This window comes from Triturus cristatus, chromosome 6, assembly GCF_964204655.1.
Source record: "Triturus cristatus chromosome 6, aTriCri1.1, whole genome shotgun sequence".
In the NCBI taxonomy this organism is placed as follows: domain Eukaryota; kingdom Metazoa; phylum Chordata; class Amphibia; order Caudata; family Salamandridae; genus Triturus; species Triturus cristatus.
Window position 1 is genome coordinate 1145749221 of NC_140589.1, and position 26228 is coordinate 1145775448.

The window sequence follows — 26228 nt, forward strand, 5'->3', positions numbered from 1 at the left end:
AACATGGTAATGTATATGTTGCGTCGTTCATAGCCATGGATTGTTTTGTGTGCGTTAAATTGAAAGGCATAAACAAAGCAGTATTATTCAGATAGTGGCAAGGAATGCATCCATTTTTCAGTGTTTGAAGTTTCCAGCTAAACTGCATAGTGGATCTGAGCTGATTCTGACCATGTTGACATATCATTCTGTACAATATCAATAACAGATGACACAATGCTGTTCAAATTATAAATTTGAGATGATAACATATTAATACTGTTGTCTACTACAGCAAGTATTTTATCCAAGTGATCTTCATCAATTTGTCTCAAGCGCATAGCAACTTCAATCTGTGATGATTTCCATATTTCATTGTTGGCTGCATTTAAGAATATTTTTGAGTGAGAGGACTTGGGACCTAACATAAAATCAGATAAATTCATGTCCTCGGACAGAAGAGAAAGATGTTGTTTAACTGCAGACAGTGTGGAATGTTCTAACCATTGCTGGTATAGTTTACCCACTGAATAGGTGGTATTAGTGTTTGAAGGGGTTGACTATGAGTACCGTGGGTCTGGTCTACTAGATTTGAAACCGGAGGTGGAATTAAGAAAACAAGCATGACAACCGTTAGTGTCCACAGGCCACACTAACCACCCACCAGGAGTCGCAAATGACAAATTAAATGTACCATTTTGTATCATGCTATTTAACTGGTCTTCCATATAATATGTGTAAGATTTCCAATTATAAAAACGGGCAATTGAAGAAATTATAGGGGCATTTAGTTCTTTAATTTTAGACAATGCCAGACAAGTAGTTTGTTGAACTGTTTCATTTGGAAAAATAATTCGCGTGGTAATCAGACAGGCTCGAAATAGAGTTTCTGGGCCCTGGACCTGCCAGGATTTTGTACCTCAAATTGATTTCAGGTCAATATTGTTATTCCAATAATCATAACCCTTGAGGGCCAGTTTGACAAATAAAGCTGCATATATCAGCTTAGTATGAATAAGCATATACTTTTTCAACTGGGTTGAAACCAATTTAAAATAATATGATGTTGGGTCTGAAACGTCAGAACTTGTGAAATATGTGTATTTACCTGTCTGCGTTTTTGAACTTCTCTGTTGTGAAGTTGGAGAGTGTTCCCAATGTGTATAATCACAATGGGGACATTGCTCACTTGCCCTATGCAGAAAATGATGTCCATAATAGTGGTAACAGAACATCTCGGCATAATTTGCAGAATTAAGATATAAATCTTTCGAGTCAGACACACTATAATATTGCAATTCAGAAAGCACTGAATTCACAGTATAAACATCCCAATTGTCTGATTGTACCCCGGTACTTATACATGACCCATAGAAATGTTTAACACATATGGAATCAGCATGGTCTCCATAGGACCATATATATAGAACGGGGCTTTATCCCAAACGATTCCATCAGTCACTGGAACAGCTGAAATATTGACAAGAGACAAGTCTTGTTTAATTTTATGTGAGGAGGAATGTGGAGCCAGCACCCCGTTAACCAGTTCAGTAGTAGAACATTCTGGGAGGTAAGGGCCACTGATCAGAAGAAAGGAGTCAGTCAGAATTCCAATCCACATGAATATTAGAACCAAAGAAATTAAGATCCAAATGTATATCTAAGGAGGGACTAGATAAGTGCATTTAAATCAAGAAATAAAGACACCAATTTGCGGTGGAGGTGGATGCAGAACCGAAGACACTGAGGAGCTGTCGGATGAGAAATTGTCTTGATCAATATGGTACCCAAGAACTCAAATGGAACAGAGATGGTTGAAATTCGGCAGTCAGAGTTGAAAAATGTAACTCAGAAGTTGTTTCCAACAGCAGATCACTGTAAAGGACACCCATTGTAGAAGATGGAGAAGTACAAACAGGTATCAAATCAACAGAGGTTTCAGCCTCCCCCTCCCTTCGACAACGGTGTTGCACACTGGCTGCAAAGGTAAGTATTGTTAAGGACCACTTCTGGGCATACAATGGAGTATCGGCCATTTGGTGTAACTTGACATGTTCAATGGAAAAAAGTGATTTTCTTTATGCCCTGGAAGTTCGTGTATCCTGGATACCAAGGACTGGAACAGGAGCATGGTACATTCGACCGTATTATTTTTTTAGGGCACTTTTTCGTGGACAAGGTCTCCAACTTTGGGAAACCAACCGGATACAGGAATTTAAGTGTCTGGACTCGAGGAGAGAGGTCCAGGCAAATGTTTGCACGCCAGGGCATCACAGCACTTTTGCAGATCCTGTAACACAGTACAGTGGCTATATATGTTGAAGGTTGTGGCTGCCGCCACAACATCTGGACCATCAAGGTCTGGAACATGCATATTGATGCCAAAGAGCATTTTCTAAGGTGTCCGCCCACCCAGAGATCTTTTAGGGTGATTATTTAATGCCCTTGGAACCCTATAGGGACGATTAAACCAACTACACCCAGTACCTAATACTCTAGCAATTTGGGATTGCTTTAAGTCACGGTTCATTCTCTCTGCAACAGAATTACCCTCAGGTCTATACAGAGAAGAAAATGAACTTGCATACACATGGACTTCATCAAATCACGGTAAGGCATAGCGGCAAAAACCAGACCTTGGTCCAAGTGGAATGCACGACAGGTAGAGGTCCCAATAAAGACTTAAAAAACTTTAATTAGTAACAGTTTGAGCATCAGTCGAGAGCTGTGGCCAAACCCAGAGGAACCTGAAGCAAGAATCACCTGCAACCAAATAAATTTGTAAGCAGTACCAGAAATTAAAGAACCGCAATGATCTAAGTAAACACAACCAAAGGGCTGATTGAAAATAAACAAATGTGTCTGGGGTGGACGAGACACAGCAGAACTTTTAATTGTTGACAGATTTCACAGCCTATAACATATTTTCTGGTTTGCTATTATAAACCTTGCCACCAATAACGTTGTTGTAAGAGTGAAATAGTGGCAGCCACTCAAGCATTTGCCTAAGCAACTCCTTCATGCATGGCAACTATTAAAGAATGTCTGCAGCCAAGGTTGGAGATACAATAATCACCAACCCCAGGTATACTCACAAAAGGAACATTGTGTTCATTAAAAAAATAAGAGTATTTTAGAGAAAAACCTTTAGGTAAAGTGGTGCCGGCCTGAAAAGTATGCACGGCAGCCAAGATGTCTTTATCAACACGAGTTTTAGAATGCCTAACCACTGCTATTTTACAAGTGGCTGCTGTAGATTTGGCTGCTTCATCACTAAATGTCATATTGCATTTGCTACTGCACTTTGATGACCCAATGTATGAATGACATGTGCATGTGGCAAATTGTCCTTGAAACCTGCCACCTAAACCCAAAGCACTTTATGCTTGTTTGAGCTGCCTTTGGAATCCTTAAAGTCATTTTGCCACCAAAAATGCAAATTATCATTAAATGATTGTACACAATAAAATGAGTCACACACTATGAGTTTGGGGAATTCAGGATTCGTATGTGCAAGCGCAAGAAGCAAAGCTTTCAGTTCAAATTGCATGGTACAGTCTCCTAGAAACTGAGGGGGATATGTACAAGGAAGTGGCGGAGCGTGTTGTTAGCCTCCTTGGCTTAATGACACGCTCCACCACTTCTGAAACACAAGGCTGCACCATATTTACAAAAAATGTGGTGCAGGCTTGCGTTTTCCCCTGCGTTGGCGCTAAGTTTAACAACTTAGCGCCAACGCAGGCACCCTTGCACCAGAGTGCAAGGGTGTCTGCGTGCAGGGGAGGATTGTTTATGTGTAGGAAGGTGTACAATCCTGCACATAAACAATCCTAAAATGCCATTCTGTCACTTTCATCTGTGTTGCTTTATGCAGCACACATGAAAGTGACAAAATGGGATATTTTTATGGTGTGTTTATGTAGAGGAAGGGACACCTTCTTGTACATAGACAAACCATGGCATTTTGCTTTTTCCATCGGTGCTGCACAAGGCAGCACACATGGAAAATGCAAAAACGAGGAGAAATAATGCATTTCTCCTCGTTTCGCCAACTTAAGACCAGGGTTTTCCTGGTCTTAATTTTGGCGCTGCCTCCTATGTATGCCACCCTTGCACCCTTGCAGCATCAAATACAGTGGGTGTTGTGGTGGTGTGCCCAAATTCCTTTGAGGACGGCCATTAGGGTTGCTGTTAGTATTTTTTCAATGGATGCAAAATGCATTTCTACCAGGGAATATAAATGCGACATATGCAATCAGAACCGTCTGACTTTCATTAAATGTGACATAGATAAAACCAATAGAACCCGGTACAATCCGAATGACCAAATCTGCTAGATTTAGGCATGTATGTAAATAGTGTGTTTCAAGCAAATCAGACTTTAAAGATCTGAGAATTTCAGTGTGTTCAGGCATCCAGCAGGAAGACGAAAAATCTGGACGTATCAACCCATAAAGCAATTTAATACATTGTGCATAGTCTGGGATGTAAGCTCTTCCGAAATGTAAAAAGCCAAGCAAAGATTGCAACTTTTTAACCATACTTGGGGGCTGTAGCTATGCACATTTTTCCAAAAAGATAGGGGCCAAGCTCTTGCTCTCATTGGTTAGTTGATAACCAAGATAAAGAACACTGTGTAAAGCAATATGAGATTTTAAAAACTTTAACTTGTAACCAAGTTCAGCAGACCATAACATTGTGCAATCCAATTTGGCTAAATGAGGGTTTAATTCATTATCAGTTAAGTAGATGTCATCAACATAGGACAAAACATCAGGGTCAATCCCATGGAGAATTGACCAAATTCGAGCCGCAAAAATGCCAGAGCTATTTCTATACCCCAAAGACAAACAGGCATATGCCACTGGGAGCCAAGGGCGGTAAATGCGAACCAATCACGTCTCTCTAGAGCCATATTGAGACTGAAAAAAACTGTTGAAATATCAAGGGTGGTTTTACATTTTTTACGAACAATATTGTTAATTAGAGCTGTACTGTGTGTATTTTGAACAGCAAAAATGTGAGTATGACTATTTAAATGTCGATCTAATTCTAAAACAATACAATAAGACTGATCAGGTTTTGAAACTGGGAAAAGAGGATTATTCATCTGTGATTCACAGTGTTCAATTACTCCTTGGTATTCCACCCCTTCTTCGGCCCAGCAGCTCACAGACTACAGCTCCCGGCGGCACACGCGTGCAGGCGGCACAAATAAAAGCTAAGCACCGACCCGCGGCGCAGTGTATTCTCTTCACCTGGACTTCCACCCCTTCTTCGGCACAGCAGCTCACGGACTACAGCTCCCGGCGGCACCCGCGCGCAGGCGGTGCGAATAAAAGCTAAGCACCGACTTGCGGCGCAGTGTATTCTCTTCCCTTGGACTTCCACCCCTTCTTCGGCCCAGCAGCTCACGGACTAAAGCTCCCGGCGATACCCACACGCAGGCGGCGCAAATAAAAGCTAAGCACCAACCCGCGGCACGGAACGCGCGCTGGCGAAGCCCGGGCCAACGGCGGGCCCATCCACGTCCATCGGAGCCTGGAAGAGACTGGGCTGGGCCCCATTTCTGACCCCTAAGAACCAAGGTAAAAAGAAGTGTTATAATGTGGGCTGGCTGTGGGCAGGCAAGAAGATGAACTGTTGACCTGTTGATCACTTACGAACTTGGTCCAGCCCCAAGATTGAGTCGAAACTCACAGCAGAGAGAAGGGGATAAAGTCCACAGCCGAGCTTTACAGTAGAGGTGGAGTTGGAGGCCAAAATGAGCTTAAGGGGAATACCAACCACTCAAGCTGAGGGCAGGATAGTAGGAACTCTGGATTCCTTTTTAACGAGAGCTACGAACGTCCTCGAAAACGAGATAGCGCTGACAGAGAGCTGCCTCTAGGCAGAGTTTTTACTACAGAAAAGATCTTCATTGGGGGCATTAACAAGTAAAACTTGCCCAGGCGCCTCTGAGGTCAGCGTAACTGGAAGCGAGGGAGCGCTAACGGGGGCCATGGAGAGCGAGGTTAGGCAAGCCCCAGAAATTCCCCCGGAAATAGCTCCCCTTGAGAACTTACAAAGGTCCTCTACAAGGGTGGCAGCCAGGAGAAAATCACAAGAAAATAGACTGGACACGGGAACAAAAAGAAAGCGGGGAGGGGGACCACAAAGAACTAATGCGGCAAAGGTGTCAAGACTAAACAAGAATAAGGGTGCGGGATTGGGAGGGCGAGGAGGAGATGTCGCAGGGGGCAGGCCGGGAAGATACAAAATGTCAAAAAACAGTATATCAGGGCTCAAATCATGGTTTGCATGAAGTGTCATGACTAAAAATAGAGACCCTAGTTTCGTCTCTGCTAAATCCAATAATGGAGACGCTAAAGCAGATGGACCGCAACATATGCGGCCTGGAGTTACAAGTAAAGGATCTCCATCTTACAATGGAGACCCTATTGAAAGAGACTCAGAGGGGGGGCTCTTCTATAGAGGCACCGACTGCAGCACCGACGGCAGAGATTACCCCTAGTCTAACCATGACTAATTTAAATCCTATTAGCATTAGGGACACAAACGTCAAAATCCCTACAGCACCCAATAGTAAGACCATGTTGGCCGTTAAGGATCAAAGGAGAGGGTGTGCAACTAATTTAGATTGGATGGGAGGTCCAATAGCTAGAGAAATGGGTAGTGACAATAGAGTAATGAGTGTAAATAGGCCGGCTATGGAACGGATAATGCCAAGAGAAGGAGAGGATGTTTTATGGAGGGAAACAGGCACGAATAATGCGAACATGGGATTAAGGTCCCCTACCTTACATCTCCCACCCGCTGCGGCACCCTTGGTTTTGGTACTAGCAAATGTGCCCTTGCTAAGTGGGGCTCAAGTTGAAACCACCCCACAGCTAATGCACAAAGCCCTCCATTGGCTAAACCAAAACCTGGTGAAAAATGGGTTCATGAAGGGGGTAGAAGCCAATCAATTATTTATGGCTAGAAGGGTACCATGGCTGGGCCCCTCCACAAAAGAAATGGGGGGGACTGCGTGGTCTTGAACTTCAATAGCAATCGGTGGTGAGTTTTGCTCTAGCACACTTGGGCTATTTAACCACTAGAACTGCTAACATTATCTCCCTACCCCTGGGTTATTTCTATAGGCCGTCCAGACCAGTGGGAACACACCCACATAGGCATTATATCCTTAATAATGGGTTAAATTCCAATCTGGGAAACATTGGAACTACAAACTGGTGCCATCAGAACCGTTTCGCACCTCTATCTGATTTAGAGGATTGCGATTGACTTCAGATAAATCCGTTATGCGTTGTAAGGGAACAGGTAGCGCAGGGACTTACGAGTGAGAATAGAAGTAATAGTATTGTTTATCCATCTCCATTGGGCTCGAGGGAGCGGAAAGAAAGCCTAAAAATCGCCAACTGGAACGTTGCGGGAATATCTGCAAAAATGAGTAATAATGATTGGATAAAGTTGTGGGAAGACCATCAGATAGCATGTTTTCAGGAAACCTGGGCTGCGGAGCCACTATTTATAAATGGTTATAGATCATTTCAAACTCAAGCAGCCCCATCTTCCTCAGGGAGGCCAAAGGGGGGCATATTAACACTGATTCAAAATGATCTGCCTTTGCAATGTAAGCCTGTGTGGAGAGCAAAACCAGAACTTCCACATACTAAAGTTAGAGATACCGCAGGAAGGTATATGGCTCTTAATACATTTTTATAATAACAGATTTGGGCCAACAATGCACTTGATTGTGGAAGAGGTGGAAAAAGAGATTAAAGTAATAAGGCATACCACTAAAGGGCCATTACTAATGTGATATGGGTAGGAGATTTTAACATACACCCCTGTAAGAACAACATACTTCCGATATGTGGTATGGAGGACGAAGGGGGGAATCCAGTTTTTCATTTTACCCATAATGAATATGGAAATGGACTGCATAACGTCCTAATAGAACTGAACATGGAAATGGCCTGTCAAATTGTACCGGGGTCTGATAGTCCAGCGAAAACATTTAGGCGAAATGCAGTGGAAACAACCCTTGATTATATCTTGTTAACCCCCGCACTCACCAGAAGGGTCTGTAAGCTTAGCCACATATTTAATATTTTTAGTGACCATGCCTTAGTCTCATTAGAAATTAAGAAAATCAAACCAATGAGACATTACAGTACAAATGTTGGCGTCCCAAGAGTAGCAAGAAGAAATGGGATACAGTTAAAATGGGGAAAGATAGACAAAACTCGGTTTATCCAGGGATTTGGTATCAAAATCACAGGATAAAATCACAGTGTGTTTGAATCTGGAAGCCGCACCTGTTGATGTGGTTCATGCTTTCTGAGGAATCCTAGGAGATATTAAATTAGGGTTAACAATTGGCAGAAATCCTACCGGGACAGAGGTAAAGACAGGATGGTTTGATTCATCCTGTACAAAGGCAAGGGCAGCCCTCCTCAACGAATTAAGAGTCGAACCCAGAAACCCGGCGCTAATAAAGATTCTCCGTGCCTCATATAGAGTGGCCAGGAAAAATAGAGAAAAGGAGATCAGAGAAGAACTATGGGACGATTTAGATAAGGCCGCCCAATCAGGGAATAGTGGAGAGTTTTGGAGACTGATAAATGCCCCTTATATTAAAACTCCAATAGACCCATTGTTAGGACGCGTGGGTTGCACACCTTGAAAAATTTTTGGGTGACCCAGACGCCTATGTTACCTACTATCCACCTCCAATAGATACTGAAACCCAAACCCTCACCTTTGTGAGTGAGGTAAGGAGAGGGCTGGAAGCATGTAGTTTGGCCAAAAGACCTGGGCCTGACAGCGTGCCCATAGATATATTCCGGGAAAATGTAGATCTATGGTCACCACTTTTGACGAACGCCATGAATAGTATTACCCGGGTAGGCCCACCTTTATCCTGGTCTTGGGGGGTGATCGTCCCTATCTACAAAAAAGGAGACAGATCTGACCAGTATAACTACAGACCAATCTCCCTGCTGGACACAACATCTACGTTAATGAGTCGACTCCTATTGTCAAGGCTAGAAGCCTGGGCAGGGGAACATAACATCCTAATTCAAGCCCAATATGGATTCCAGCAGGGGAGAGGGACGGTGGATCAAGCTTTAAACCTAGCCATGACAATAGATAAATACACACACATAAAGGAAGGTAAACTATACATGGCGTTCATGGACCTGAGTGCAGCCTTTGACTGCGTGGTCCATGATAACCTATGGAGCATAATGCAGTCGATGGGGGTGGACAGGGCTATATTACATTTTATAAGGCAGTTATATGCCAATGCAACAGCGTCAGTTCGCTTTAAAAAAAACGGAGATTGCACTCGCCCTTTTAAAATCAATAGGGGAGTGCGACAGGGTTGCGTACTGGCCCGTTCCTTTTTTCCCTGTACACCAATGAAATAGAGAAAGCCCTCTTAGTGGCAACTGATGATGTACCTAGTTTCGGAAACCAAAGGTTGCCACTGTTGGCGCATGCAGATGACACCGTTTTAATAGCTAGAATGGGACTGGGTCTACAGAGATTAATAACGGCATACGTCTCCTTTATGGGCTCACTGCGAATTAAAGTGAACCACACAAAATCTTTTGTAATTGTGGCAGGGGCCCAAAAAAGAGAGAAGATGCGGTGCTTTCATGCGGAAGGGAATAAAATCAAAGTGGTAGACTCTTTTCCCTACTTGGGGATCCTCTTCGATAAAGATCTTTCGTGGAGGAAACTCGTGGAAGGTAGAAAAAGGGTCATGGAGAGGGGTCTTACAGTCTTAAAATCTTTTGCCAAAAAACTGGGGGCAAAACAATTACCTACGATCAAAAATATATACCGGGCACGGGTAACAGCAGCGGTAACTTATGGAGCGGGAGTGTGGGGGCTGGCGGATCCAACTATACTGCAGGTTACGGAGAATATATTTTTTAAATCTGTGGTAGGTCTCCCCCCCTCCCTTATGAATTGTATATTACATATTGAGTTGGACCTCCCCCATATTGTAGAACAGATAAAATTGGCGCCATTACTTTTATGGCACTCTATATGGAGGAGGGAATCTGTACCGCTCACTCAACTAATAACAAAGAGCTGCTTAGATATGGATTATTGGAAGAATTCCAGGTGGTTAAGATATGTGGAGCAGACCCTAAGTGAGATTGGCCTCCCAGAACTTTTTAAGGATCTGACAACATGCAAGATTATCACGAAGCAGAAACTAACGAATAGGTTTTGCAAGATGGCCGAGTATAAGAGGAATGAATTGGCTTAAGGTAAACCGACTTTTAAGTTATATTGCGAAAACACCCCAGTCATTGAGGGCTGGTTCTTCTACTTAGCCGCATCTAACATGCCACAATATAGATATATTCTGTTAAGGTTTAGAACAAACCTCATTCCATGCATGCTGGGCTAGCCTGATAAAACCTATAGTATTAATGAGTTAAGCACTTGCCCATGTGACAATGCATCAGAACAATCTGAGATGCATTTAATTCTTTTTGGTACTTTTTATAAAAAAGAAAGGCAAATTTATCTAAAGCCACTGTTAAAGAAAGCAAGATTCACACAGTGTTGGTGGTTTTATATGTTTTAAAGTCTTTACCAGACCCGTTTGTTTGTTTTCCAATGATTTCTATTTTATGAGCATGCTGGAGGAAGAGAAAGGGGATGGACGTCAGATCAGTATCTTGATTTATATAATATTAATTGATGTATATATTGTGAGGTTTTTAAATTGGGGTGATTAATGAGTGAATTCTAATGATTTTAGACTACGATTTTTAATGCATTGGGGACTAAAAGTGCATTTTAACGAATTGGGGAATTAAATTGTATTGTAATAATGGGAAGCTAAGATATATTATGTATTTATCCTTTTATGATCAATTTTTTATTTTGATCGAATAAAGACTGCATTGCATTGAGTAAGAATGTCCTTAACAGCTGTTTTGGCTTCAGGTTTAATGGAGTATTGCGGCTGAGGTTCCGGAGTTGACTGTATCAGAATTACATGGAAAAGAGACTATTTATCCCATCCTGCTTGGTTACGATATAAAGCAGAGGCTAAGGCAAGTGCCCATTCTGAAGCATAAGGTTGCTTAACTGCGTTTGGAGCTAGATGCGAAAATGAACGGAGACATTCTCACCTTGGGGAAAATCAAGAATAAAAGAAGGAGGCCAATCTCCCTCTGCTGAAAGAATATCATATGAAGAAGTGAAATTGTCCTAAAAGATAGCTTTAATGGCGCATTTAACGTCACCATCACTCTGAATGTCCAAGTGATTGGGTCTGTGGGGGGTGCAATGCGGGTGTCCGCAGTTTCTATTGTGACAAAAATTTTAGTTGATCTCACCCCCAGAAGCTGGCGGAGTGTCTTGAGAACTATGGGGACTTTGGCTGTGCTGTTGAGTTGAGTAACTGGCCAAATTCTGTGCAGGAGAAGGGTTCTCCCCGTCTGGTCATACTTAGCTGTCAAGGCCACAACTTTCTTTTTCTGGAAAGGGGGCTTATAAGAAGGTTGATGATCCTCCTTTATTTTCACGTCAAAAGTACATTGTGTGTCCCGTTTAGGTTGCATGTACTCTCCTTGTCCACAATCAAACCTCCTCTGTTGTCCTATTGACCAGACTAATTCTGAAAGGAACGAGGAGAATGGGGATCAGAAACCTGAAAGTGATCAGGAGTTTTAATTTTAGAGCGGTCACAAAAATCGTGAAACTGCTCAGAGTATTCCGGGGGCAATGTACCGCCCCGGGGCCTACGCTTTTGTAGTGGTTCTTCAGCTTGATCTGATGTTTTCTTCAGCAAAATTCCGGTCAGGTTGAGAATCTTTGTCAGAAGTTGGTTCAACAAGGGTGTACACTGATGGTCTGGTCCCTAAACTATTACATCCTAAAGACATACACCTGTGAAATTATAATAGGTAACTCACACTCACGGTGTGCAATTGGCATCACAGCAAGTCGCTGGCATATAGCCAATGAAGCTGCTTCACCTTTAACATTAGAAAGAATCCTTTCGGAGACAACCAGAAAATTCCCAACCAGTTTCATCCCCAAATCTAGGGCATGCCCCATGTTCATTCTGTATTTGTTTGACGGTGTTCACCAGAATGCCCATCGAGGGAGTGCCATAACAGAGAGTATACACTGTGGCAAATACAGTCCCCCAGGTGTTGCAGTCGGCCAAAAGGGGAACAAGATCATTAAGCAAACGCATGGTTAAAATTCAAAGTTTTTCCTCTGGATGCGCAAGGGTAAACACAGCAACAAGTTGATAAATATTCTTAGCAATCCAAAACAAAATGTCCTCACGATTAGGTGGGCATTTTCCCATAACCAAATTTACAATCACTGGACTAATAAAAAGTCCCAGACCTTGGTGTGCTTGAGTAGGCGCACCAGCCCGAGCTGGACCTGCCAAAAAGGCACGGTAGACAAATTGTATTAAGCCTCGATATAAAAGAACAACCTGGTTATTTAACACATGGATTTCCGCCAAATTCAGACCAGCTAAATTTGGGTAAGGTGTAAAGCCTCAAAGAGTAGGCCAAGCGATCCTGTCAATACTTAAGAGGCCCATACGAACAATGCTGGGTATATGGGTAGGGGCGCCATTAAACCATGTCTGGTGTTCCCAGATTGTAAGAGCAATTTCAAGAAGTGCTTAAGAACAATAAGTGTTTGGTGCAGCAGCAGTATAAGTATGAAACATATTATCATTTGCATCGACAGCCGGGAAGGTGACCAAGGAATAAAAAATGTAAAAGAGATATGCTGTGTCTGCCTAAATCACAAAAACTACCGGAGCCCAAGCATTAGGGACACCATGTGCAAGTAAATGTTGAGTAACCGGAGGCAGGAATTAGCCGCAATAGCAATGGCCATAATCAATGAAGGAAGGATTAAAAAAGGCAGCACAAAAGTGGGTATAATCCCTTTAATATTCAAGCTTGAAAAACCAACAGAACTAGGTGATCTCTAAAAACTATGGAGGATAAGTCCCAAACACCACGGATGTCTCCACAAGATGGTGTAAGGGTATTGCGTACAAGCACAAGCGCTATTCAGGGTTCCAGCTAATAAGTACCATATCAAATGTTTGCGGCGCCATGTTGCAAGGATTCTGCTTAGGAACAGAGCTATGCTTGGAACAATAGAATATTGGTAGATAAGGAGTGAGTCACCATACCATCTCAGTACCAAGAGCCCGATTGAGACTAGCTATAGTGTCTCACTTGCCCTCCTACTCATAACCAGAGGAACAAGTGAATTGGCATGCCATAGCAAAACACACCCGACCCTTCCAGGGATTGCGGGGTGAGAGGACACTCCATTTCGCTCACACACTCATACTCATCCACAATAAGATATGAAAGAGACGCAAAGGAAGTTTGAAATGTTTATCTAAACTATTGTGCTCTAGGATGCAGAACACAAATGCCTAGCAAAAATACCATCAGCATTGTCAATAAACCATATGGTATGAAAAGCCCTGTCATATTATATGACAGAATAGCCTAAACACCTCCCCTTCCGCAGAAGCAAATTGATTATACAGCAAAGATCTCTGGGTGTAGCAGCAGACCCCGTACCTTAGCATACACAGATGGACATTCTACATCTCAGATATAGCTGTGCTCTTCTCAGAAAATATCTGTCTCTCTGTGTGTTACATTGCAGTGCATACCTGTATGACAAGGTTCACAGGTTCATAAACAGCTGTTGCATTTCTGTGTTGTGGCTAGTTGCGAGCGCCTGACTAGAACACGATAACAAGGGAAATTGTTGCTTGACATTGTCTGCTGTTCAGGCTAAATCCCAAGAGAGAACAGGATGAGAAAACAACTGCCAGTTCTGTGTAAAAAATACAATGCGTCACAGAAGCAAACGTGTTTATATAGTAACGTGTACAAAGCTAACACGGCCTGTGGCCTGCACAGTTAGGCTAACATAGGGAAAACTACAATGGGCCTGCATAGAACACATGACTTGAGACATGTCTGAAAGTGCTACTGTAGTGGGAGGCACAGTGAGGGCAGCAGGCCCACTGGTAGCTATTCATTTAGAGGTCCAAGGTGCATGCAGTACCAATTTACTTGGGGTGTACAAGTAAATGGCATGCTCAATCAGGCAGGAGTAGGCCAATTTTACTATGTTTTAAGGAGAGTGTGTTATACCCTACTTAATTGTATAACATGTACTCCAGCCCTGCTGCCTCTAGCTGCTCAGCCAGAGCGTGAGATGGTCATGGAATGTTGGTGTGCCTGTGATGCGTGGAATGCCTGGGTGTCTGAGTGGATGTGTGTTGGCAGTTAGAGATGGGCTGAGCAGCTAGGCAGGCTGCTCCAGGTGTCTATCTTCATAGATCACAACAGAGTGCACACGCACTTTAGCACTGGTTAGCAGGGTAAAGAGCACAGAGTCCTAATGCCAATAAAAGCAAGTTCAGAAAATAGGAGGGTTGAAGGTGAAATGTTTTGAGGTGATATTGGGGAGATTGAGACTTGTTTGCCTTGACAAATTCCTCTGGGTAAAATCTGGAGGAATTCGCACAAGTTAAAACCATGCATTAATATGATGCTTATACACTGAATTTATTAACAAATAAAGCACTCGTGCTGTTTGTGTGTAATTCTAAATGACTGGATGTTTAAATTAAACATTAACAGTGCTCTTTTTTCAGCATGTTTTAGTTTAGAGTTCTGTAATATCTGATCTTTATTCTCGAACTGTAATGTCCTATGTATAATTGAAAATTGGCTGGATTACAGCCTGAAATGTATGAGCGAAAATGAGGATTATGAATAATGCATCATTACCATCAAGGAAATTGAATTAGACTTTCCCGATTGCGCATTTAAGCCCTCCATTATCTCTGGTGGTAAAACAAATTACATTTGGAAGCTAAACAATATGCTACAGGGTATATTTATAGAATAATTCAGAATTCTGACACTCCTTGCCCTAGCCTGTCAAAATGCACGTTTGAATGGGATGACTTGTGTCACATGTCTATAAGTGAAAATGTGAAGGTAAAAGAAATTCCCCTAATGAGGCTATCCTTAAAATATTGTGCATATTATTATCCAATTAGTATATTACATGAGATATTATAGTACATAGAAGAATAATCTGTGATATTAAAAAACGTTTAAATTTGTAACTATCACAATCAGTTTAAAGTCAGCATATTTCTGGTGATTCCTTGAGCTCCTGAATAATAAAGGACACAATTTTGTTTGTCCCCATTGGAAACTTTGGGAGGGGGGCTATTTACAAAGTAAATCTGCCATGTTTATTTGCTCGTGCATAAACTTACTGCTACACCTAGGTGTAACACTACACATTTTGCTATTAACCATTTTTCTTTGTAGATTTACACCTAGGTGTAGACATACACATTTCCGTTTCCTCATTTGAAGAGGTGGTGCCTCCTAAAACAGGATTAGAGAGTGTAGTGTTACTACTTGTAAATTTGCACATGTAGATCTCTGACAATGTGGTGGGGAACTGCCTATTGGAAATTATATGGAAAATTATTTAAATTCATTAATCTTGAAAGAATATATATATTTTTGTACCATTTAGATGTAAATTAATTTACAATATTTATTATTTAATAAAATAAAATGTCACAGCACATTAACTAATTATGTGGTTACATAATCAATTATTTTAAATATATCAATGTAATTCATGGATCATTTTTAGAAATTCATTTTAAAAAATCCACTCTTAGTCAATCAATCAATCAGGCATTTGTTAAGCGCTACTACTCACCCGTGAGGGTCTCAAGGCACTAGGGGTAGGGGAGATGCAGGTTCCAGTCCATCAAGGAGGGGGTCTGTCGAAGAGCCAGGTTTTGAGGTTTCTTGTGAAGATGGAAAGCGATGTTGTCTGTCTGAGGTGGAGCCGAAGGTCGTTCCAGGCCTTGGCCGCGAGGAAGGAGAAGGAGCAGCCTCCCGATCTTGATTTTCTGGTGCAAGGGACCACGGCGTAGGAGAGCTTGGCTGATTGTAGGGTCCTTTGGGGTGCGTGGAATTTGAGTCTGCTGTTCAGGTATGCTGGTCTGGTGTCATGGAGGGCCTTGTGTGCGTGGGTAAGTATCTTGAAGGTGACTCTAGCCTCGATGGGGAGCCAGTGGAGTGTGCAGAGGTGCTGGGAGATGTGGCAGTGTCTTGGCACGTTGAGGACCAGTCTTGCGGCGGCGTTCTGGATGTTCTGTAGCTTGTGGGTGGGGTTTGTGTTTATTCCGGAGTAAAGTGCGTTGCCGTAGTCGAGTCTGCTGGTGACCAGGGCTTGAGTGACGGTCTTTCTGTGTTCGAGGGGGATCCATTTGAAGGTCTTGCATAAGAGGCGGAGGGTGTGGAAGCAGGAGGACAAGATGGAGTTGATCTGGCGGTCCATTTTGAGCTCGGAGTCCATGATGATTCCTAGGTTGCGTGCGTGGTCCGTGAGGGTGGGTGAGTTTCCATGGGCAGGGGGCCACCAAGTGTCATTCCAGGTGTTGGGGTTTGGGCCCATGATGAGTACTTCTGTCTTGTTGGTTTTTAGTTGTATGCAGCTGTTTTTCATTCATTTGGCAACGGCTTCCATGCCTTCTCGAAAGTTGTTCCTAGCGGTGTTGAGTTCGTTGGATAAGGAGAGGATGAGTTGGGTGTCGTCTGCGTATGACACAATGTTGAGTCCGTAGGTTCTGACGATGGGGGCGAGTGGAGCCATGTAGACGTTGAAGAGCGTGGGGCTGAGGAAGGACCCCTAAGGGACTCCGCAAGTGGTTGGTCTAGGGTCCGAGAGGAAAGGGGGAAGTCTGACACCCTGCATTTTGCCTGAGAGGAAGGAGCAGATCCAGTCGAGGGCCTTGTCCTGGATCCCTGGATCCCTGCGTCGTGGAGTCTGCGTATTAGGGCGCGGTGGAAAACTGTGTCGAACACCGCTGAGAGGTTGGGGAGGATGTGGGCTACTTTTTCTCCTTTGTCCAGTAGAATGCGGATGTCATCTGTTGTGGGGAAGAGGGTGGTTTCCGTACTGTGGTTTTTTCTGAAGCTGGATTTGGAGGAGTCGAGGATGTTGTGCTCTTCGATGAATGTGGCCAGTTGGCTGTTGATGGCTTTCTCTATGACTTTTGCTGGGAACGGGAGCAGGGAGATGGGTCTGTTGTTTTTGAGGTCGGTGGGGACCCCCGAGGGTTTCTTCAGGAGGGGGTTGACCGCGGCGTGTTTCCAGTCGTCGGGGAACAAGGCGGTCACCAGGGAGCGGTTGATGGTGTGGCAGAGCATAGGTGCAATGGTGTCAGCGACTTTGTTAAAGATGTGGTGTGGCAGGGGTCCATGGGGGCCCCAGAGTGGATTGACTTCATCGTTTTCAGTGTGTCTTCAGTGGTGAGGGCTGTCCAGTTGTCAATCACTGGCTTCAGGGTGTCGGCGGTGGTTGGTGGGGGTTCAGTGTGTTGGTTGTCTTCGTCGAAGTTGTCATAGATGCTCTTGATTTTGTGGTGAAAGAAGGTGCTGAGTTTGTCGTAGACGTCTTGTGAGGGAGGGATATCAGTAGACTCGCTTGTGGGTTGGGCAAACTCCTTGATGATGTTGAAAAGTTCTTTGCTGTTGTGTGCTTGTGTGGAGATTCTGTCTTCAATCACTTTTTTCCTTGTTATTCTGATGAGTTGGTGGTGGCCGTTGGTGGCGGCTCTGAAGTTGTTGTGTGCTTCTGTGGATTTGGTGCTCCTCGTGGCCTTTTCGAAGCGGCGGCAGGTGCGTCTGAACTCTCGAAGTTTGGTGGTAAACCATCTGGCTTTCTTGGCATGGGTGTTGCTGTTTTTCTTGAGGGGGGCTACGGTGTTGGCGCAGTCGGAGATCCATCTGTGCATGGTTCGGGCTGCGTTTTTGGGCTCGTCGTTTTCTGTGATAGTTGGGGTGGAGTTGCTGAGTGAGGAGGTGAGCTGGTCATCAGTGTTTCTGGTCCAGTTTCTTCATGGGAGCAGGTGCTGGTGGGTATTTTTATTCCATATGTAATAATTGTGGTTAAGAGATATGTGTTTGATAAATATAAATTATTTTCAATTTTTTATCACAAGTTTCCTACATTTTTAAAATTAAGTTTACTATTAGTTTACAAAAAAATAATATATATATATATATATATATATCCAATTGCAATTTGCTCACACAATGAAGCGCCCATTCAACGTTCAGTTTTCACCTTTGTTTAATCAGCAGGCAGCAGCGAATCGCCAACGTACAAAGCAAGCAAAGTTTCTTTCAGCCTTTTGCCTACGCGTTTCTGGAAATATTCATCCCTTCTTCAATGGCGGGCTGAGGAGGTAAGTAACAGCTGTCTTGCATTTCTTGTTCGTTTTTATGTTCGTAATCCCGCCCACTTGGGCGTGCACATTGCAAAGCATCGTGGTTGATGAAGTTTTGATGAGTAAAAACCTTCGTGGTTGCAGCTGTCACTACACCTTCCAACAATAAAATCCTTCAGGTTGCATATGCTATGTTGCGCCGCTTTTCGCTGCTTGTCTCATGCCAACTGAGTGGGTAACGTCGTTCCTCACTGGTGTTATCAGCTTCAAACACCGGACCTGCACTGTCAGCAGGAGGGCTACTTCGTGACCGGAGCGGGCCACTACACATCCAATTGCAATTTGCTCACACAATGAAGCGCCCATTCAACGTTCAGTTTTCACCTTTGTTTAATCAGCAGGCAGCAGCGAATCGCCAACGTACAAAGCAAGCAAAGTTTCTTTCAGCCTTTTGCCTACGCGTTTCTGGAAATATTCATCCCTTCTTCAATGGCGGGCTGAGGAGGTAAGTAACAGCTGTCTTGCATTTCTTGTTCGTTTTTATGTTCGTAATCCCGCCCACTTGGGCGTGCACATTGCAAAGCATCGTGGTTGATGAAGTTTTGATGAGTAAAAACCTTCGTGGTTGCAGCTGTCACTACACCTTCCAACAATAAAATCCTTCAGGTTGCATATGCTATGTTGCGCCGCTTTTCGCTGCTTGTCTCATGCCAACTGAGTGGGTAACGTCGTTCCTCACTGGTGTTATCAGCTTCAAACACCGGACCTGCACTGTCAGCAGGAGGGCTACTTCGTGACCGGAGCGGGCCACTACACATCCAATTGCAATTTGCTCACACAATGAAGCGCCCATTCAACGTTCAGTTTTCACCTTTGTTTAATCAGCAGGCAGCAGCGAATCGCCAACGTACAAAGCAAGCAAAGTTTCTTTCAGCCTTTTGCCTACGCGTTTCTGGAAATATTCATCCCTTCTTCAATGGCGGGCTGAGGAGGTAAGTAACAGCTGTCTTGCATTTCTTGTTCGTTTTTATGTTCGTAATCCCGCCCACTTGGGCGTGCACATTGCAAAGCATCGTGGTTGATGAAGTTTTGATGAGTAAAAACCTTCGTGGTTGCAGCTGTCACTACACCTTCCAACAATAAAATCCTTCAGGTTGCATATGCTATGTTGCGCCGCTTTTCGCTGCTTGTCTCATGCCAACTGAGTGGGTAACGTCGTTCCTCACTGGTGTTATCAGCTTCAAACACCGGACCTGCACTGTCAGCAGGAGGGCTACTTCGTGACCGGAGCGGGCCACTACACATCCAATTGCAATTTGCTCACACAATGAAGCGCCCATTCAACGTTCAGTTTTCACCTTTGTTTAATCAGCAGGCAGCAGCGAATCGCCAACGTACAAAGCAAGCAAAGTTTCTTTCAGCCTTTTGCCTACGCGTTTCTGGAAATATTCATCCCTTCTTCAATGGCGGGCTGAGGAGGTAAGTAACAGCTGTCTTGCATTTCTTGTTCGTTTTTATGTTCGTAATCCCGCCCACTTGGGCGTGCACATTGCAAAGCATCGTGGTTGATGAAGTTTTGATGAGTAAAAACCTTCGTGGTTGCAGCTGTCACTACACCTTCCAACAATAAAATCCTTCAGGTTGCATATGCTATGTTGCGCCGCTTTTCGCTGCTTGTCTCATGCCAACTGAGTGGGTAACGTCGTTTTTATTGTTGGAAGGTGTAGTGACAGCTGCAACCACGAAGGTTTTTACTCATCAAAACTTCATCAACCACGATGCTTTGCAATGTGCACGCCCAAGTGGGCGGGATTACGAACATAAAAACGAACAAGAAATGCAAGACAGCTGTTACTTACCTCCTCAGCCCGCCATTGAAGAAGGGATGAATATTTCCAGAAACGCGTAGGCAAAAGGCTGAAAGAAACTTTGCTTGCTTTGTACGTTGGCGATTCGCTGCTGCCTGCTGATTAAACAAAGGTGAAAACTGAACGTTGAATGGGCGCTTCATTGTGTGAGCAAATTGCAATTGGATGTGTAGTGGCCCGCTCCGGTCACGAAGTAGCCCTCCTGCTGACAGTGCAGGTCCGGTGATTGAAGCTGATAACACCAGTGAGGAACGACGTTACCCACTCAGTTGGCATGAGACAAGCAGCGAAAAGCGGCGCAACATAGCATATGCAACCTGAAGGATTTTATTGTTGGAAGGTGTAGTGACAGCTGCAACCACGAAGGTTTTTACTCATCAAAACTTCATCAACCACGATGCTTTGCAATGTGCACGCCCAAGTGGGCGGGATTACGAACATAAAAATGAACAAGAAATGCAAGACAGCTGTTACTTACCTCCTCAGCCCGCCATTGAAGAAGGGATGAATATTTCCAGAAACGCGTAGGCAAAAGGCTGAAAGAAACTTTGCTTGCTTTGTACGTTGGCGATTTGCTGCTGCCTGCTGATTAAACAAAGGTGAAAACTGAACGTTGAATGGGCGCTTCATTGTGTGAGCAAATTGCAATTGGATGTGTAGTGGCCCGCTCCGGTCACGAAGTAGCCCTCCTGCTGACAGTGCAGGTCCGGTGTTTGAAGCTGATAACACCAGTGAGGAACGACGTTACCCACTCAGTTGGCATGAGACAAGCAGCGAAAAGCGGCGCAACATAGCATATGCAACCTGAAGGATTTTATTGTTGGAAGGTGTAGTGACAGCTGCAACCACGAAGGTTTTTACTCATCAAAACTTCATCAACCACGATGCTTTGCAATGTGCACGCCCAAGTGGGCGGGATTACGAACATAAAAACGAACAAGAAATGCAAGACAGCTGTTACTTACCTCCTCAGCCCGCCATTGAAGAAGGGATGAATATTTCCAGAAACGCGTAGGCAAAAGGCTGAAAGAAACTTTGCTTGCTTTGTACGTTGGCGATTCGCTGCTGCCTGCTGATTAAACAAAGGTGAAAACTGAACGTTGAATGGGCGCTTCATTGTGTGAGCAAATTGCAATTGGATGTGTAGTGGCCCGCTCCGGTCACGAAGTAGCCCTCCTGCTGACAGTGCAGGTCCGGTGTTTGAAGCTGATAACACCAGTGAGGAACGACGTTACCCACTCAGTTGGCATGAGACAAGCAGCGAAAAGCGGCGCAACATAGCATATGCAACCTGAAGGATTTTATTGTTGGAAGGTGTAGTGACAGCTGCAACCACGAAGGTTTTTACTCATCAAAACTTCATCAACCACGATGCTTTGCAATGTGCACGCCCAAGTGGGCGGGATTACGAACATAAAAACGAACAAGAAATGCAAGACAGCTGTTACTTACCTCCTCAGCCCGCCATTGAAGAAGGGATGAATATTTCCAGAAACGCGTAGGCAAAAGGCTGAAAGAAACTTTGCTTGCTTTGTACGTTGGCGATTCGCTGCTGCCTGCTGATTAAACAAAGGTGAAAACTGAACGTTGAATGGGCGCTTCATTGTGTGAGCAATTTGCAATTGGATGTGTAGTGGCCCGCTCCGGTCACGAAGTAGCCCTCCTGCTGACAGTGCAGGTCCGGAGTTTGAAGCTTATAACACCAGTGAGGAACGACGTTACCCACTCAGTTGGCATGAGACAAGCAGCGAAAAGCGGCGCAACATGGCATATGCAACCTGAAGGATTTTATTGTTGGAAGGTGTAGTGACAGCTGCAACCACGAAGGTTTTTACTCATCAAAACTTCATCAACCACGATGCTTTGCAATGTGCACGCCCAAGTGGGCGGGATTACGAACATAAAAACGAACAAGAAATGCAAGACAGCTGTTACTTACCTTCTCAGCCCGCCATTGAAGAAGGGATGAATATTTCCAGAAACGCGTAGGCAAAAGGCTGAAAGAAACTTTGCTTGCTTTGTACGTTGGCGATTCGCTGCTGCCTGCTGATTAAACAAAGGTGAAAACTGAATGTTGAATGGGCGCTTCATTGTGTGAGCAAATTGCAATTGGATATATATATATATATGTATCTAAATATATATATTATCCTACTGCATTTGCCTGTAGGTAGTTATAGTACAGATAAATACGCTGCGAGTGCGGCGTCAATATTTGCCTACCTATTCTCCATGATGCCTAGCCAGTGAACAAGGGACAAAACTTCTGAAACGCGTATGGCGACAATGGGCGCATTGTGCTGGAACAAGCTGTGTTATCACCCTGCAGTCGGCCAATAAAAAAGAAAAAAACACGCTGCGTTAGGCACTTTCAATTCTGAGCGCCTTCATTTGGATATGTTAGTGGCCTGCTCCGGTCGCAAAAGTGCCCCTCCACTGACAGAGCGGATCCCTAGCACCAATGATGTACGAGGTGCTGAAGGAGCAGTGTGTCCAGTTGGTAGGACGCTGAGAATGCGAGGCAGTAACCTGTTATGTTTCCTGCAACCCCATTGTGGTAATAGACGATGTTAGGAGCAGTATGGAGGCACCCACTATGGATTCCGAACTTCAAAGACCATAAAGCACTGGGTCAACACGCCCATTGGGACAGGACTGATAAATACGCTGCGAGTGCGGCATCACTATTTGCCTACCTGTTCTCCATGATGCCTAGCCAGTGAACAAGGGACGAGACTCCTGAAATGCGTATCGCGACAATGGGCGCATTGTGCTGGAACAAGCTGTTTTATCACCCTGCAGTCCGCCAATAAAAAGGAAAAAAACATGCTGCGTGAGGCACTTTCAATTCTGAGTACCTTCATTTGGATATATATATATATATATTCACTGAAAAAACCATAGGTTTCACACATGTTATAGTTAGCGGAAATTTTACTGATAAAAAACCAATGAAATTCCCCCGTTATAGTTACTGCAGGCAACTATAACTCACGCGACCGCAATCCTCTGCTGATGCTAATACTGTATTTAGACACTTATTTGCCCATGTCTTCTTCCATACATTTTTAGCTATACATATATTACAAATTTTTTTTTTCATAAAGACACATATGTCATCAGCAGAAGATTGCGGTCGCGTGAGTTATAGTTGCCTGCAGTAACTATAACGGGGGAATTTCATTGGTTTTTTATCAGTAAAATTTCCGCTAACTATAACATGTGTGAAACCTATGGTTTTTTCAGTGAATTTGCAAGGTTTTTTAAATGCTAATTCCTAACTATAACGTGTGTGAAACCTATGGTTTTTTCAGTGAATTTGTACGGTTTTTTAAATGCTAAGTTACTTTACGCCATTCGAGGCGTGCGCGCCCACTTAACGCCACCAAAAGCACAGGGGGTGGGGTCAATGTGGATAGTGGTTTTTTTTTTCGATTTTATAATTTTATTATAATTTAATGCAATTTTTTTTTATTTTATTTTTTGTAAGCCTTTTTTTAATAATTTATGTACTATATCCTGCATTATCGAAAGGTTTTTTTTTATGCATTTTTTTCCGTGCGCGTACGGTAAGCTGACGCTACGCGCTTTTAACATACGCGTACAGTAAGCGCTCTGGACGTAATTAGTGCAGCGCGCCTACGTGATACGTGCGTGCCGTACGCGTATACCCGGAAGCAACGTCGCGGTTACGCAGGGGCGTGTAATGCGCATGCGCGATACGTGATACGTGCGTGCCGTACGCGTACACCCGGAAGCAACGTCGCGGTTACGCAGGGGCGTGTAATGCGCATGCGCGATACGTGATACGTGCGTGCCGTACGCGTACACCCGGAAGCAACGTCGCGGTTACGCAGGGGCGTGTAATGCGCATGCGCGAAAGTGACGTAAGCGCTGCGTAAGCGCACCGTAAGCGTCACGTGCGCGCACGGTAGGTCATGTGACTTACACAGAACACTTTTTATTGGTTGAAATTACTTTCACTTCCAGAAACTTCCCACACCACACCCCTTCCCCTCTTTACTGCTTGAAAGAACACTTTTCATTGGTTGATACTACTTTCAGTTCCAGATTCTTCCCACACCACACCCATTCCCCTCATTTCTGCTTGTGATTCTCTAGGAGCAGGAGCTGGATTGACATTGGGATACAATGGCAGAACAGCACACCTCTTCTGAGAGTGAGGCCAGCAGCACCACCATGATCCAGAGAAGGAGGAAACAAAAGACTTCTTTTGTATGGGAGTATTTCACTTTTCCAGAGGGGGAGAAAAAGGTCAATGCTCCAAAGGTCACTTGCATACTTTGTGATCGTGTTTTATCAAGAGGAAATCCAAGTAGGAAATATTCCTTTGGAAATCACTCTATGATGAGACACCTTCAGGACAGACACCCAAGGACCTTTGCTCAACATACTGGAGAAAACTCTTCAGTAAGTCACCAGAGCCCAGCCTCAGATGCTCAGCCGAGTACATCATCGGCAGCTCAGCTGAGCCCTCCTTCGGTTGTTGGAGCATCACCTTCTTCTTTTCCTTTGGACATCAACCCTCGATTTGCGAGTGTTGAAATGAGGTGTACAAAATGTGGTGGTCTTATTGTTTTTGGAGAGGTCAGTGTTCCCCTTATTAACAATAAGATAGACCAGCATGTTTGTAGACGCTCATAATACTCCCATTCTTTCTTTCCTCCATCCCTGTATGAACCCAACGGCTCTTATAAGAGCCAACCTTACCTCACAATTTTTTTTATTTTTTTTTAAGCTTTCCTTTTCGCAAAATTTTTTTTCCCGTGCGCGCACGGTACGCGTAATTCCGCGAATTTTCGTGCGCGCACGCTACGCGCATACGGCGATTTTTCGAAAATTATTTTTTTTTTATTTTTGCCCTTGAGGGTCCTTCTGGGACCCCCTGACCAAGGCTAGGGGGTCAGGAACTGTCGAGCCTGCCCCCTTTTCACATTATCCACCTTTTTTATTCACCCCCTGTCAGTTCGAGAGAGAAAATGGCGGCCGCCGCTTCCTGGTTTCGGCCGATTCGAATGTTTACTAAGATCTAAGAGCCAATCAGAATCGCGCTCGCGCACGCCACCGTACGCTTACGGTAAGCGCACGGTAAGCGCACCGTAAGCTGCCACAGATATATATATTGATTTAAAGGCTATTTTCTCAGGATCTACTGAACAGATTTACACCAAACCTACAAAAGGCACTTCCTTGACCTGAGGACTACCTCTCTGCCAAATTTCTAGTAATTCTGTTCAGCCGTTCGGGCTGTAGCTCGTTCTAAAGGTCCTATGGAAAAATGCATGGGAAAAACGCGTTTTGGGACCCCCCTTTTATCTCAGCCCCCGCTTGACGAATCCCCCCGAGACTTTCAGGGTAGGAGCGGAGCGTAGCGCCCCACCTATTTTGAGAAATTCGCGAGGATTCATCGACCGGCGCCAAAGTTATTCAAAATAGAATGTTGAGGTTTTCCTATGGAAACGTGGTCCTAACTATAACTACCTACTGGCGACCGCCAGTAGGTAATATCTATATATATATATATATATATGTGTGTTCCATCAAATTGCCGAAGCCTTGGAAGTGCACACTCGTTGAACTCAACCATCCGGCTTTCTCTCAAGGGCATAATCTTGCGCTGCTGCTCCGTAGTAAAATACATTGACCTGACGCGTTTCTAGGCACTTGCCTTTCATCAGAGGTCGCTCAAAATGAATGAGAAGGGAGTGTCTGGTTTTATTTATTGATTTAATTACATGCCCCGCCCTCGTGGAATCAGCTGAGTGCTTGCGGTGCATGTTGGGAATAGAAGTCCATCCAGACAAGTAATCACCTTAGTAGGTCCCTTTCAACATTGCATTTTGGAATTCTTTCACCCATCGTGGGCCCCAGAGTGGAATGCAAGTTTCTTTAGCCCGAGTTCATCGAGCCGCATCCGGGTCCGGACACAGTTCCAACCCACGGCTTCCTTGAAGTGAAAAGGACGGTGCTACTTCCCGCGGTACGGCGACCGCGAAAAAATATGTTCCATCAAATTGCCGAAGCCTTGGAAG